Here is a 16,485-nt window from a genome sequence, read left to right as displayed (position 1 = left end):
GCCGTTCATTTGGTACTGTAATCAGTACGTATGCCTTTAGAGTTTTAGACACGTAATTTTGGTAGCATGTTTTCTTCTCTACAGTAATGCGGAAGTCACTATTACGCATGATTCGCCATGTCGTATTCACGTGCGACCGCTAAATAATTTAAAATCATTTTTTTGCTGTCATGCTGTTTTGGTTTCAACAGCCGAACGATGGCTGTGACGCTAAATTGCTCTTGGGTCACGTGATGCATGGAAAAACGTACATATAATCGCAGCTTCGTCGTTTTAGTTTACTACATGTGCTGAAGCCAGCCTTCCTCAAGTGCCGGAAGGATGACGAATGTGGAAGCAGCGATAATATTAGTTTTTTTTTCATGTCTCACGTCACCTATGTAAGCAAACGTCGGCACAGTCCTCATTCGGCTTTTGAAACCGAAACAGCAGGAGAACGAAATGCGATTATAAATTATTTGCCGCTCCCAGGAGAATACCTGGTGGTAATCCATGTATATTAATGCTTTACGCATCATTACCAACAAGAAAATACGCACCCAAAGGTTAGGTGTCTATACTCCTTTAACGTCGGCACTGACTGATTATCCTGCGCCAGTCAAAATATTCCGCGGGGACACCAACGCACACACACTTTCTCACTTGGCCGTAGCGCGCGCTGGCCGCTCAATGTAAATGTAAATGTTTACATGCCGTGCGCGTGCCGTGTCCTCTCACGGGAGGGAAAAACAAAACAAAAACGCGCGGCACACTGTACACATAGGGGTGCCCACCTGTAGCATATGCGCGGAGCGTTCTGTCGTTGCGCTTAACTACCTGGCGCGGAACAAGCCCCGTCTGTTCGAAGTTACGCAGAGGTTCAGCAGATTTCGCTCACGGGGGCGCGCACTGCCCTGTGGCCGTAGGAGCGCCGATATGCACTTTCCGGGGCCGGATTCGAGAGGGGCCCCCCCAATGACATAAGGCGGGAAATACAAAAGATGAATGGAGTCGGTTTTAGAGTCGTTGTATCGTCCACTCGCTCGAACTACGTGCGAATGTGCAACTGACTTGGGCTGGAATTTTTAGTGCATAAACAAAGCAGAAATAGGCACCATCGTCTCTTCACAAACTTCATTTACAGCGTATAAAGTTCCCTGCGAGGCTTCAACCTTGATATTCCTAAAACTTTCTTTTGGCACTTAATTATATTGCCATTATTCAACAAAATGAAAAGCCAGCAGTCGCAACATTAATACAAGCAACACTTTTTTATGTACTTTGTTCTTGCGACTACCTCTAGCTCTTTATGGCAACAGGCGGTGCATATCTTTATTTTCTTTTGTTTTCGAGCCCTTTTACTAGTTGTACACATGTACATGCAGTTATAGTCAAAAGTTTGCACGATGTAGGCTCGCAGAAAAAAAAAATTCTTTCTGTGTGGTTGGGCACTGCAGGTCAATAAAAGCCTAGAAAGTATGGGGTCATAAGTGCTCCATCCGCTGGAACAAATACCAATTGATTGGCTAGTGAGGCAGCACAGGAAGAAACTATTATACTTGAATCCACACTCTAAACTTTTGTCCATGACTGTACCTGTGGTGTAGCCGCAGCCTCCTTGTTGTGTATCATCTTATTCCTTGACTTTCATGATATAAATGTAATGATCACTGTATCATCGTATTCCATGCCTTTCATGATATAAATGTAATGTATTCACTGCTGTGAACAGCTCAGTCATGTTGACACAGTGCTAAGCATGCATTTAGTGCATGAATGTTTCGTGAAGGCACAAAATGAGAACCACACCAAGTGGAAATGGCTCGCTGCTTTTTAATGCATGCAGTTAACATTGTTACCATGTAACTTAGGTCGTTGTGCCTAAATATCAGAATTATGCAATTGCTACTGTTCGATAGTTCGTGTTTTGTAGCATAGAATAGTGTTAAGATACTTTGTTGGGTCGGCTGCTTCACACTAACTTGCGTAAAGGACCTCCAAGCGGGACACAAGAAAGGCACAAAGGGGCGTATGAGCAACTGATTTTTATTTGTGCACAGTGTGGATATATATAGGCATGCAACACTGCATTGTCATATGACAATATTTTTCATATTTTGAGCCGCAACGGTGGCTCCTTCGTTATGGTTTTCAGCTGCTGACCAAACAGATGCGGGTTAAGTCGATCTCGGCCGCAGTGGTCAAATTTTGATGGAGGCGAAATTCTAGAGGCTGGTGTGCTGTGCGATGTCAGCGCATGTTAAAGAACCCCAGGTGATCGAAATTTCCGGAGACATTCATTATGGCATCCGTCATAACCTGAATTGCTTTGGGACATTAAGACAGCACAAACCAATCATATCTGGAATATTGGATTTTAGATTATGAATTTCATGAGCTTAATTTAGGGCTGATAAAGAAAGAAATAGTACTTTGGTGCAAACATTGCAATCAGTATTTTTAGTATTTGCACTTTTTTTTCTGAAGCAAATATTTCAAACGCTTGCCAGTTAGCCTTAACCAATTAACTAACAATGCAGAATGAAAAACTACTGCAGACAAGTTAGGCTGCACAACCCTCAACAGCACTGAGTTTCAGTTGCCTAGGGTTGTCAGCGTATGTCTACTGTCCACAAACAAAACACAGTTACTCATCAGCTCCTGGTCATCTAATTCCAATGTCCCGTGTCTGCACCGTTCTATGCAAGTTAGTACAATATTTATTTGTGACATGGGCCCTCACCTGATGCTAGGCATATTCCAGGGAGCCATCCATCAATGGAAATGAAACGAACACTCTTAGCAGATGCAGCTAAAGCAAATGAAGATTCTTCAGCTGTGGGCAGTGAACAACAGATAACTATTGTTTTCATTTCTGTTTCTGAGTAAAATGCCTGGACTTCAACTTCGGAAGTTTAAGAATTGAATTAGTGTGGCAGAAATGTTACATGTGTCACCTCTCACACAGTGACATTCTCTACTGAACTGCTTATTTTTTTCATATCACATGTTGTACGTTGAAATAATTGCTGGGGACTTGCAGCTTTCGTGCCTCCAATGTTTTACTGTTTTCACTTTGACATAGCTAAAAATATCTCCTCTGGCATGTGAAAGCGATCTGCTTGACACAAAAAGAAGTAAATAAATCTGTCAGCATAAATAGTTGAGACTTCTTGACTCTTATCACTTTTTTTGTTGTTTAACATTATTTAACTGGAAAACATCATTAATGTGTTTGAAATCATAACTTTCCTTAAAAAGACTTCTGCACAATTATATTATACCTCATCCTTGGTTGTGATGGTATACTTGCATAAGCGTGAACCTTGTTTCTTCTTGCAAACATTCCACATTTTATACGTCTTAATACTTGTTATGTCTATTCGTTGCGGGGGAGACTGATGACATGGACTAGCCCAGTTGTGGATGGAGAAAAAAACTTACGTTTTTCCAGAATTGAGTTCGGTTTGCCTTGTATAGGTGGCATTAGCTATGGGGGCCTTGTTGGTCAAATGTGGGCCCAAGGTGGAGTATATTTGTAATAAGGGAGTAATTACTCATTGCCATCCACCCACGTGCAGCCTTATGGCTACAGAAGAAAGCTGTACAACTATGTCATAAACTTCATAGTTAAAGGAAAATTTGTCCCAGGGTTCAAACCTGGGACCACTGCTGCACCAAAGCAGTACGTTGATTTACCAACTGAGCAAACCGGGAAGGCTAACATATGTTAGGGTGAGAGCGAATGGTAGAGCCTTGTTAGGTAAGGAGACTATGGAGAGATGGTGCGACCAGAACAGAAGAGGTGATATGCGTTTATATGAGAGTGCTGATCATCACTGTCAAATCACAGTTCCTGTGCTTCTGCAGACTTTGTGCTGATTCATTATCATCAGCCCCACTACATCCACTACAGGACAAAGGTCTTTCCCAGTGGCCTATATTTGCTGGTGTCCTAGACTTACTGCTGTCACTTTAGCCCCTACAAACCTCACAATTTCATCCACCCACTTCATCTCTGCCACCGCCTGATACGTTGGCCTTCGCTTAGAATCCGTTCGAGTACCCTAAGTGACCATCAGTATTTTCCCTTCATGTTACACACTTTGCCTGTGCTCATTGTTTTTATTGATTTCAGCTTGGATGTCAATAATTCATGCTTATTCCCTGACCCACTCTGCTCTTTTCCTTTGGCTTTGTATCATTTTCCTTTCCATACCTCACTGGGCTCTTTCAACCTTCCAAGTTTCTTTCATATAGATGAGTACCGACAGGCTATGAGCGTTGTATAATTTCATCTTGAGCGGTACTAGCAAGTTGTTAGTATTCATGACACAATGTACTGGCCAAATCCACTCCACCCCATTTTATTGCCTTGGCTATTTCTCTCTCATTGACCAGATCTGCAGTCACTACCTGCCCTAAGTAGCTATGTTTGCTTACCATTTCCTTCGTGACCTATGAAATACTGTTGTTCTCCTAGACTTTTGAACAAAGCTTTAGCTTTCTTCATATTAATCAGACCCATCATATTGCTTTTTCCTGTTTAGGTTCTTACTCATCTTCTATAGCTTGTTCCCTGGTTGGGTTATTTAGCAGGGCGATATCATCAGCAATTAGGAGATTTTTAAGGTAGTCTCCCAGAATACCTCCTGTAAACACGCAGTGAATAGTAGAGGAGAGGTCGTGTCTCCATGCTTGACACTCTCTGGCTAGACTTTATCACTTTCTTTGTTCAAGGTTATGGTCGCTGTGCAGTCCTTACAAATTTTTCCAACACCTTTACGTATGCTTCTACAGGTTCCGAGATTATTTTCTATATTAAGCACACATTATTCAGTAGGCCCAAAGTGAATTTTGTTTTGTGAAATACCTGACATTAGAGGAGAAAAAAATTATAAATGATGTCGTGGCAAAGGCAGCATTTTCAAACACAGCTCAATTTCTCAAATTTGCCATGACGTAAGAATCTAGATATGAAAGTTTTGATGGATATATTTTTCGTGCTAAATGTGCAAGCAAAAACGTATATGTCAGGCTTATTTCCTCCATTTTGAAGAAGTTGTCGCTTACTGGAAAAAATTTCGTCGACGACACAAGTATCAAGCAAGGCTATTTTCAAGAATTTTTTTCTCCACAAAAACACGTTTCTTTCAAATTTGCACAATAGATACGCATTGAGCTGCTAAAAGAGTGTACTGACTTTCCTTGTTATGTAGTGTAGGGAAGTGCAAGAAATATTGCTCTAAATCTGACATTTTTTTATAGTAGTGTTTTTCAAAAATCAAAGGAAAAAAACCATCTCTAATTTTTCTTAACACTCCTGAAACAAGTCTCTAGAAGGAGGCAGAGAAGTATACGAAAGGACATGCTGCATTATTTTATTTACAACTATGTTATTCAAGCTCAAACATTTAGCTTTTAGTGCATCAGCAGCAGCACCTCAATGAGGGGGCAGGAATAGCAAACACGCCCTCCGTTGTTCTAAATTTCCCCAAATCCCAAAAGTGAGACCTTTTCCATTAAGAGAGAGCATACCTAATTACTACGTGTGGACAAACACCAGTCTGTGACTTATGCAGGTTTCGATGGCGCCGCTATCCCCAAGCGCGGGTAAAAACCGGGAATGAGGCCCATATGTCAATCAAATCGCTACACTCAATGCATGTACAACATGACATTCTCTGCCCCGCCCTCACTGGAGCAGTTTAGTGTTTATAATCCGGGAGCACAACAACACGGGCGGGACTGAGATTGCTGCATGGTACGTGCATCACAGAGTGTCTTGATTTGATTGATGTTGCTTTGAGCCCTGCCACAAGCACGTGCTGTGAAAAAATGGCCCTAATTAGTGGAGCCACATGCGGCAGGAGTAATCGCATTTCCAAAATTCTAAAACCTGATATGGCTATAACAAATGGCCGACTACAAATCACTAAAAATAGTCAGGTGCCTATTGGTAAGTTAAAAAGTTAGCATTAGAATTTAGTTAATCATTTTACTAATTATTTAACATGATTTGCCTGTTTTTTGACGTCTGGCGTTACTAGTATCGTTATGCTGCAAAGAGCTTGTTTGTGAAAAACATGAGAGCGCAAAATGGCAACACTAACGAGTAAGGGAACAGGACGAGCGCTCGTCCTGTTCCCTTACTTGTCTGTGTTGCCATTTTGCGCTCTCATGTCTTTCACGAATATGCACGAACAAGCCCAGTTGCAAGTACTTCTTAGCTTCTGTGAAACATATGGTATGTTATCACTGTGAGGTATGGCATTACAAAGCGCTACTGAAGTGCGATAAAGGTTAAGGTCAGAGTCTGAAATGTAGGCAAGATCACTTTAAAGTGCACAACAGCATTATTTTTCTGGAATCGATACTCTGCAGAAGTAGCGTAGTGGCTCTGAAGCAGGACATTAAGGCATAGCAGATGTTCCACTAGTCAGTATAAAATGTCTGCACTGGCTGCCCAAGGTTGCTCTTAAAAGAAGACAGTCTGCTTTTGGTTTTCCGTGTTCAGCAATAACGGTGTCATTCTTAATTTTTTTCAGCAGATGATCTGTAGTTACTCAAGTGGAGAAGAAGAGCTTAAAAGGCAAAACAGCCAGCTCAAAGAGAAAAATCAGCAGCTAAAGGAAGAAGTTCAGCAGCTGATGCGTGAACTTCAGCAGGCTCGGGATTCTCTTGGTAAGTCTGCATTTGCTGGAAAATTCTTTCGAGTGTGTAATATTGCAAAGTAGCACACCATGGTCAATCTTCTTTACTCTGTTATGTTTAAGCGAAGGGAATACTTATTGGAGATAATGCCACCCGTATGCTTGCCTGAGCCATTTCTTATTACACTGGATGAAAAATTTAACTTTTACAAGTTGTGGCTGTGAACTGTATGAAGATAGGGCCAAGAATAAGATGTGTGAACAGAACCTATCAACTGAAAATTACGCTCTTCAGCCGCCGCGGTGGCTGAGTGGTTACGGCGCTCGGCTGCCGGCCCGAAAGACGCGGGTTCGATCCCGGCCGCGGCGGTCGAATTTCAATGGAGGCGAAATTCTAGAGGCCCGTGTACTGTGCGATGTCAGTGCACGTTAAAGAACCCCAGGTGGTCGAAATTTCCGGAGCCCTTCACTACGGCGTCTCTCCCAGCCTGAGTCGCTTTGGGACGTTAAACCCCCATAAACTAAACTAAACCAAAATTACGCTCTTGAGTCGGTGAAAAATTTGTAAGATGATAGTACCAGCTAGAAAACACATGGACACAAAAAACACACAGCAACACAGTTGCTGACTCTCAACACGTTCTAATGGAAAGCACATCAAGTAGAGGACCCTTTGTTTTTGGGTTAATCTCCGATTTGCCCGGAGTTCTTAAAAATTGTGTTAAACATAATTCCTTGCCAAAAATGTGCCTTGTAGAGTTGAGTTGGATAGTCTTTTATTAGATAAAGGAGGCACTTGGCCATGGAAGAGTGGGGGGGGGGGGGGTAACAAGGAGTAGACAGATTATTCAATGTTTGCATGATCGTCAGTCACTTCACATTGCTCTGAGCAGGCCACTAAGGGAGCCATATCTTTGCAAATACCATTTGGAGATCAAAGTCAGTTTCTAGAAGATAGCGGAGTTCAAACATCCATGTAACGCAAAAAGAACTAGGTGAGGTCTAATAAACCTCTCAGCAAGACCACGCCCAAGTCTTGTAGACGTCTAGTTGTAGATGTTATCTAGCTGTGGAAAGCCTGAAGCCTTCCTGTAGCTGTGCTAACGTGACGCTAAAAGTTGGCTAAAAAACATCTTGCAAGAACATTTCAAGCCCTCTTCAAGCCCTGCCCTAGAATCCGTTTTTTGTTATACATACACCATTTGGTGCATTCCTGCAACCAAGCGAGGTTTGATCCTGACCATATTGGCCATTCAGGCATATATGACAAATTTAGTCACGCGTACAGCCACCCACATCTCTAACTAGCGTGCACGATGGCTATTTTCCTTCCCGTAGCTGCGCCTTTGCATGGATCAAACTTGTGAATAGGTCAAGATTAGGCAAGGGCTTGGTGAGCCTCTGATTAGTCTTAATCTCTTCACAGGTTAACTGTTTTGTAACATGCAGGAGCGCAGAAAAATGGCCATCACGCTAGCTAGTTAAGGATTTGGGTGGCTGTACAATATCGTCACTTGTAAAAAATCCCAATTAAAATCATTTTGCATAAGAGCCATTGAATACGCTATCCTGAAAAATAGTGTTGTCACAAGGGCTCCTGGCAAAGGCAGAACAGCTTTAGTCACAACTTATGTAGACATGCAAAGTAACTGAAAACTAACCAATACATGGCAAATTAATGACTTGACCTGTACAACCAGTGGAGCCATTGCTCTATGTGTGACTGATGGTAAGAAGACTATCACACCGCATTAACTTTTGTGAACAAAGATTTTATTGCCTAAAAGACTAGGCAGGAAGAAGAAGTTCTAGACTTTTAATTAAAAGCACTGATGCAGAATTAGCAAGCTTGAACACAATAGATGCAGACTCCCACTTAATGTGAGATGCTCGTATCTTGGGCACCCCAGCAGTCCACGATGCAACAGACTTGCACTGGAGGCTTGCGCTGCATGGTCCTAAGCAGGCACTGCCTTGGAAGAATCGGAATACCTGCATTAAAAAATGGGCACATTATAGTCATAGACAACAGTCTCACAGTAACGAGGTGCAACCCAAACAGGTGGAACAAAAAGCTAAAGCATAAATTCCCTGATGGAATCTGCCTGTTTCACAAGGCCGATCTGTGCATGCGCCCCTGTCCTCCTCCAGCTCCCACTGGTTGAAAATGAACCACTGCCTCCTATCGCGCACGAACAGTTTATGTTAGTGACAGGCGTAGGCGACAGCTATCAAGCACACTCATGCCACTCAGGTGCAGTTGGCGCCTGGTGGAACCAGATCGCGGCTTCTCCAACGTGCGTTTGTTCTCAACCACTAGCAGACAAATTTTTGCCACTTTCCAGAGGGTGCCACATCTTGTGAAAAAGTCAGATTGATCTATGCCTACTCCCTTGGCCTTTGTCTGTCTTGAAGAACATGAAGCTTGCTTCTGTTATATCTCTACCATCAGCCCATTTTCTGCAATGCCCTTTCAATACATGGTATCTAAGGCTAGTACCGGTTAAAAGGCCCAAATATTTTTCTTCTACTCTTTCCGAAACAATCTCAAGCAGAACTTTTAAGAATAATGAGAGTAATGCGCCATGGTCCTCAAGCCGATGGCATTAAAGTTCAAACTGCCAATCCCTTTCAGTAACATGTAAAACACAGCACCATAAATTACTTACAGAAATGTTTTTTATTCTCACTTCAGTACGAAGACCGCTGACTATACAACCAAGTTTTATGACAGCACAAAAGCACTATTACAGAGTAAACGAAGCCGACAAGCACTATTCTAAATGACCTTAAAACACCACATGGAAAACCATCTGTTGTTGAGAGAGCAGAAAAATAGTTTTAGCAAGTATATGCATACTGTATGCTTATAAAAGCACTCTGGAACAGCCACTAGGCCACTCAAAAAATATTTACACACAGCAAATATCAAAGTGGCAAAAAAAGCTATCGTTTTGCGCATTCACTGCTGGATCGTTATAAAATGCTCATTAGAATTAGCAGGCAACTCTCCTCATTACAGCAGCACAATGGTGCAGGCCACTATTAGCCACAAGGAAATGAAGGCACAGAGCCGACAATACAACCCGATGCCTGCCTAGATGCGGAAGAGTGTGAATAAATAAAAATGACATGCATTTGAACCAGCTTACCAGAGAAATAATGACCGTGACTGCCATTCTCTGCTCTGGCCTTCAGCAGGACATAACTGTCACCAAGATGCCTGCATACATATAGAAAGAATGTGCGGTAATAACAGAGCTAATTAATGCACAAGTTGGTTTACCTGATGTAAACGAAAGTGAAGCTCAGCAGCAACTGTCGAGTATATGTAGGAGTAAGAAGAATTGCAATTGCACTACTTGTGCAGACGATGACACTGCTGCCTTGCAGTACATCCTTGTTGGGCACCTACTCATCCACTTGGAAACTGGAAGTCCAAAAGCAAATAAGAATAAACTTTGAAAAAGCCCAAATGAACACCACTTACTAAATACCAAACTAGACTGACACGATTTTTTTTTGTGGAACGTGAAAGACTTTTCTTGTTATTGTGTCCCTAGGAACGCAACTTGCACGCATTTCAACAAAGCGATGTTTAGTATGCACAGCCCACAGGCAGATGCTACAAAGCACCAAGCATCACATGTAGCCAGGTTCATCATCATCATTCGTTTATTGACCCTTAAAGACCCCTGGAAGGGGCATTACATAAGGGGGGGGGGGGCGGAACATCGAAAATACCAGGTCTTGACTAGAGCTAATCATAAACACACAAACTGCCCTCTGCTGTTAACTGGAACTCGAGACAAGCATCTTGCTTTGCTGACATCCTGTTTAAATGGCTGAAACGACTACACTGGATGTAATATTCTTTTTATTTCATTTTCATTTTACACTGAGCAATTTTTTTAGATATTTCTTTTGTTTAAGTCAGCAATAACTAAAATGAACAAAACCAGGACACGTTTTAATTATCTTCAATAAACTCTCACTATATCAAAACAAAAAAGAAACATATTTGAAGAAGCAAACCTGCCTTTTGTTCTACTTCATCGGAATGTAGTACAGCACAGAACTGGATGTGACGCAGAGCTATCGGAAGTCACCAATTTGTCTGCAAATTTTTTTGAAAATTGCTTAAATTGCCAAGAACAATATTAACCCAGTTCTTATGCAGTAGCAAATGGCAGTTAATTATGTGCTCTGTGGTACCCTACGTTGTTTTTTCTATTTAGAAATTTAAAATCCCACTAAGGCAATAAATGCCTATTTTTTCAATGAACATGCACATGAGCCATGTTTGGTTCATTACCTCTTTTTACCCATGTAATTGCTTTAAATATTTCTTTTTTCCAAGCACACTAAAAGAGTGGAATTGGCTTAATAATGACAAAATTTTACAGCAATCTCTGGCGTCACTGACCAGAAGTCTAAGTTTTGCTAATAACTACTTCGTTGCTGTATTACGTTATATTTTTACATTTGGTTTAAACGCATTTGATACTGACTGGTTGAAGCTGTATGTTTCTTTATATTATTTTTATTTTTTTTACTGCCAATGAGTGGTTGTTTATTATTGTTACTTCTGATTATTGTCTGAACATTTGGCACCTGTACTTCTATTTTTTTCTTCCTTGTATTCCTATGCCCACCCTAGAAATATTGTGGGATTGTGGTAATTACAAATAATAAATTATCTAGATATCCCCGACTTTGAGCAGTGCATAATATTGTGAACAGGTTTATCCCGAACACTTTTAAATGCAGCCTGGCCACAGCAAGTCCCCATAAAACGGACAGATGAGCAATAAATTATGATACACAGAAGCAGTCACCTCTTCGTTGTGGTGTTCAAACGTGCCTGGCAGTTTTTGAGCCAAGCCATAACTGCGGAACGCGCATCCATGTCTGATGCTGAATGCGTGTTGGGATTTTTCCGGACAGACTCTACAATAGGTACGTCACATTATAAGCTGTAACATATCTTCATATTGCCTTAAGAAAGGCAAAACAAACAAGAAAAACTAATCATACAGGCAGATTACTCTCGTAACATACTAACCCCACAGCTTTCGCCAGGCAAAATATAGATTGCATGCAGCTGTTATGAATTGCCCATTCTGCTCTTCTCAGCTCTGCTTTGCTTTTCCGTATGTATGTCTAAGCCCACTGCTCACCCTCACTGCGCAAGTGACAGACAAAAGGAATACTAGCTGGTCCTACTATACTCTTCTTGCATCTGTAGTGATGAAACCTGTCTGTGAAAAGAAGAATCCGTAGAAATGGTTAACAAGTGCTCCTCATCTATTCATTTTCACTGCAGTAGTCAGATATTGCAGAAGTAATTGGCATACTTTAGCCTAGATTAGTTACCCTGCTGATATTTTTTTTTACTAAATCAGGTTACAAGAAAGTAGGGCTTCCATCCTTAAAAATGCATTATACCACCGAAAGTGAACAGTAAAAACTCGCTTAATATCCGCAAAATATTATGTTGTTTATTATGAGCAGCTGGCGAGGTAAATAACTCAACTGCACAGATAAACATATCCTACAAGGAGCCTTTTAAAAATATTTGTGCACAAAGCTAAAATGTAATGTGCCCTTGCCAGAGTTTTTCTGGCACTTGTGTTCTGTTTGTTGCCCGCAGCATACTGCCTTATCACTATCCGCTGCACGAGATGCGACCAGGGATGTCCTAACAAATCATGGTAGTGCATGCCAATTTCTGCGTTTAGTATAATGACTCATGTTTCAGATAGACACTCTCTTTAAACTGAGCATGGCTGAGACCGACTTTCTGTTCTTGACTCGCATTAAGTGCCCTTGCAGCTATTGACCTTTGATCTGTTCCTCTCAGGAAGTGTTGTGCTATTTTTATACCAGCTCAACAGTCGTCACCAACTATACGACACAATAACAGGGACTACAAGCAGCTCTGCATGGCTCTGAAGCACCAACTACAGTGGAGACCACTTATAGCGTAACCGCTTTTAGAGCGGAACCGGTTATAACGCGGGTTTTTCTGACCACCGGTATTCCTGCCATAGAACTCAATATATAGGCAGACCGCTTAATACGCGGGCGCGAAAACCAGAATACCGGTTAAAGCGCGGTTTTTGGCAGGCGAAGGGTGCAGCCCGCGCGGCAGACACACCGCGGGACGCGCGCGACGAAAAGAGAAGAGCGAGAGAGAGGGAGAAGAGCAGGCGGACCCGGCGGCCTCGAAGAGTCCGAAGGAAGGGGAGGCGCGTACGTCATGCTGGCAGCGCCCAATCCGGGCGTGCGCTGAACAGAGTGCGGGGTAGAAGCAGTCGCGCTGCTGTCGTTTTTTTTTTTTCCAACAGTTTCTTTGTTGCGTTCAGTGCGTGCTTGTCGTGCTCTCTGCTTCTGCTGTCATGTCGTCGGCGTCTTCAAGCGTCGTGAAGAAGCGGAAAGCATTACCGCTTGAAACGAAGGAATGCATTATCAAGGACATTGAGAGCGGGCTGAAGAAGGCAGCGGTGGCTGCAAAGTACGGCATATCGGACACAACTGTGTCGACGATCTTTAAAAATCGGGACAAGGTGCGGCAGCAACTGCAGCAAGATTCTAGTTCGCTGTCGCGGAAGAGAATTCGTGCATCGAAGTACGAGGACGTGGACGCAGCGCTCTTCAGATGGTTTAAAGAAGTTAGGGCTCAGAGCATACCGGTAAGTGGCCCGATGCTCCAGCAAAAAGCTAGGTGCCTGGGTGCTCTTTTAGGCCACAATGACTTCAACCCCCTTAACGGATGGATACAGCGCTTCAAGGACCGCCATGGCATCAGCTGCAAAGCTGTGTGCGGTGAAAGCGGAGAGGTGAACGACGAGACCATCGCAGTCTGGCTCCGCTTAAATTTAGGAACCATTCTCTCGACGTATACGGACAGAGACATTTATAATGCCGACGAAGCAGGCTTATTTTATAACCTGCTGCCCAACCGTACTCTCGCGCTGAAAGGCGAACCCTGCTCGGGCCGCAAGTCTTCAAAGGAGCGTGTGACTGTTTTGTTTTGCGCTAATATGGACGGCACCGATAAGCGTCGCCTGTTCGTCATTGGCAAATCGGCGAGGCCGCGTTGTTTCAAAAAGCGTGAGTACCTGCCAGTAACGTATAAAGCGAACAAGAAAGCGTGGATGACGCAAGAGCTTTTTACGAGCTGGCTTTGCAAATTTGATGAGGATATGGTGGCAGAGAAGCGGCGGGTTGTGCTCATCCTTGATAACTGCACAGCTCATAACATCCAGCCCAGGTTGACTGCTGTCAATTTGAAATTTTTGCCAGCGAATACTACCGCCAAAAGTCAGCCCCTTGACCAGGGCGTCATCGCCACTGTTAAGGCACTCTACAAGAAAAGAATTTGTGAGAGAGTTCTGCTGAACATGCAGCAGCAGCAGCCCCTTAAGGTGCATTTAAGGGGTGCAATTGACATGATTGTTGCTTCGTGGTGGCAAGTGAAAGCTCAAACAGTAAGCAAGTGCTTTCGGAAGGCTGGCTTCGTACGTAACGCCGAAGTTGGAGCTGATGAGGAGAGCGACGTCGTCGATGAGGCAGTCAGCACTGACGACGTGTGGTCCGGCCTCATTGAGGGTAACATCGTTTCCGCAACAGACACTTTCGAAGACTACGTCAGTGCTGATGAAAATGAGCTGGTTGTCTGCGAGGAAGCGAGCACGGATGATGCGATTGTCGCAGCGGTGCGCAGTGGCGTGGAGCTTGCGACCGATGATGAATCGGACGGGGAGGACGATGTCGACCCAATGCCAGATGTGCCATGCAAGGACGCGCTCGAATACCTGAGCAAAGTGAAAATGTACTGCGCAAAAAACAGTTTGAGCGACAAAGCGCTTCAGTATTTAAGTCTTGTTGAGGACGAAATCGTTCGAACTGCAGTTAAAAAACACCGCCAGACGAAAATCACCGCATTCTTCCGCTCGTAATGCACTTTCGATGCAAACACTCTTGATGCTCAGTTGCAATTGTTTTGTGTGTGTGTGCGTGTGTGAAATGTGCAATAAATTGTGTTTTAAAGGTAGGTAGCCCGTTTGGCATGCGTGAGAGCTTAAAAACACGATGTTTTGGTTATAACGCGGTACCGCTTATAGCGCGGATATTCGGAACTCCCACAACTTACGTTATAAGCGGTCTATGCTGTAAAACAATACCCACTGGTTGATTGTATAGTTAAAGGACAACAAAAAGGAGCAAAATTCAATACCACTACCTAAAGCTGCACTGAAGACAAATGCTCCTAATTGCTCTCAACTGTAAAGTGCATATTTAATCACTCACCAACAATAACCTTGAAGAGCTCCATGCTCACTACAGCCTTCTTTCCCTTCTGTTCGTATAAACTGTAGTTAACACCCACGGAGTCATGGAGAAGATGCTTCAGCATATTGGCTGTAGTATTGCGCACAGTGGTGCCACCGATGTGTGAGAGAACCTTGCGCTGCTGCAAAATAGCCAAGCATTACCTTGTGCAATTTAAAGGAATCCATGCCCTGCTTACCAGTTGCTTGCGAGCTGCCTCAGAGTTTTTCAGGCTCTTCTCCACCTCCTCCACATCATTTACAGTCATCAAAGGGTAACTGTACTGTGCAGGCTCCACAACATCAACCTCACCCTGACCAAATAATGAAATTATGACCTCATTTTCTGCTTTTAGAAATGCCATTTCTTTTAGAATTGTACGTGTTGCCACTGAAAAAGAAAAATTGAAACACATTTAAAACATACCAAACTTTAAGGCTGCGATCTCTTTTTACTCAACTACAAGAATAACTTTCATGAAAGCTTTGTATGCACTAGTATGACCTAGCTACAGCTATTAGTACTTTTTCACATCAACCAAATTTATTATTTTCATCACGTAAGTTATGCCTCACTGACATCAAAATATAATCAGCTCAAAAAAAGTGATACAGCCATTAGGTAACTTGCTTGAAGTGATTAGGAAAATTGCCAGGAGGAACTCGCTGACAGTTTTGAGTTTTTCAGCAGATCCATAGTATATTAAACATTTTAAACAAGACCTATCAACTGCAAATAACTGAAAATTGAATTTACTTAAAGTGAACGCATTACAGTTACACTATCAACTATCAGCAAAAAATTTTACACAGGCCATTTAAATGAACTGCTTGAATAGAGCAGGGAACATGCACTAATGAAATGCCCTCACTTGATATTCCAGTTCTGATCACGGCTGCCAAGCTTTTGTGATCATATCCTGAAAGTATAAGAAACAGGCAGAAAGCAAGCACTCTATTATTAATTTGAACAAAGAAAATAATGCAATATCAGAAAAGATTGACACATGCTAAAAAGTAACATTTGACTTCCTGCGGTGACTCTGATGCAACCAGGACCTATACAAATTTTCGCATTGCAAGTGAGCATCTCAGTACAATAAGGCAAGATGCAGTTTAAAACAAACTCTACACCATTTTTAAAATGCTGACTTGTGCATAAAATAGAACATATATCATGCAAGTTGTTTTTACCAAGGCAATAAATACTGATTAAAGTAGTGCAGAAATTCAGTGCTTAGGATGTGTATGTTACCTCCTTCGGATGAAACATTGGTTAAGGGGTCTCTTGATGCTTCATCTGAAAGAAAAATAAACTGGTCTCTTTCCAAAGAAATTAAAGTAAATGGGGTCAGATATTTGAGGCATTGCATTACCAAGAAAGTGAGGTCCAGCCATCAGTTCATGTGCACAGCTTCCTTAAAAAGAAAATTATAGAGTAACAATGAACCAGATCTCTACATGCATTCCAGACACATGGCTGAACTGTTAAACATTCCTCTCAAGGCTTACCTCGT

The 16,485-nt window shown here is 42.5% G+C and overlaps 1 long non-coding RNA gene across 1 annotated transcript in view; it reads left to right on the top strand.

Moving 5' to 3' along the window:
- LOC144107891 (uncharacterized) overlaps nt 1-16,485 on the top strand; it is a 37,739-nt gene that overhangs the window by 8,607 nt on the left and 12,647 nt on the right. The window contains exon 4 of the long non-coding RNA XR_013309430.1: nt 6,531-6,663. This is a non-coding gene — a long non-coding RNA (uncharacterized LOC144107891). The remainder of the gene's footprint in view (nt 1-6,530; nt 6,664-16,485) is intronic.

This window comes from Amblyomma americanum, chromosome 1 (genome assembly GCF_052857255.1).
Source record: "Amblyomma americanum isolate KBUSLIRL-KWMA chromosome 1, ASM5285725v1, whole genome shotgun sequence".
Taxonomy (NCBI): domain Eukaryota; kingdom Metazoa; phylum Arthropoda; class Arachnida; order Ixodida; family Ixodidae; genus Amblyomma; species Amblyomma americanum.
This window is presented reverse-complemented; position numbering and strand designations above follow the sequence as displayed.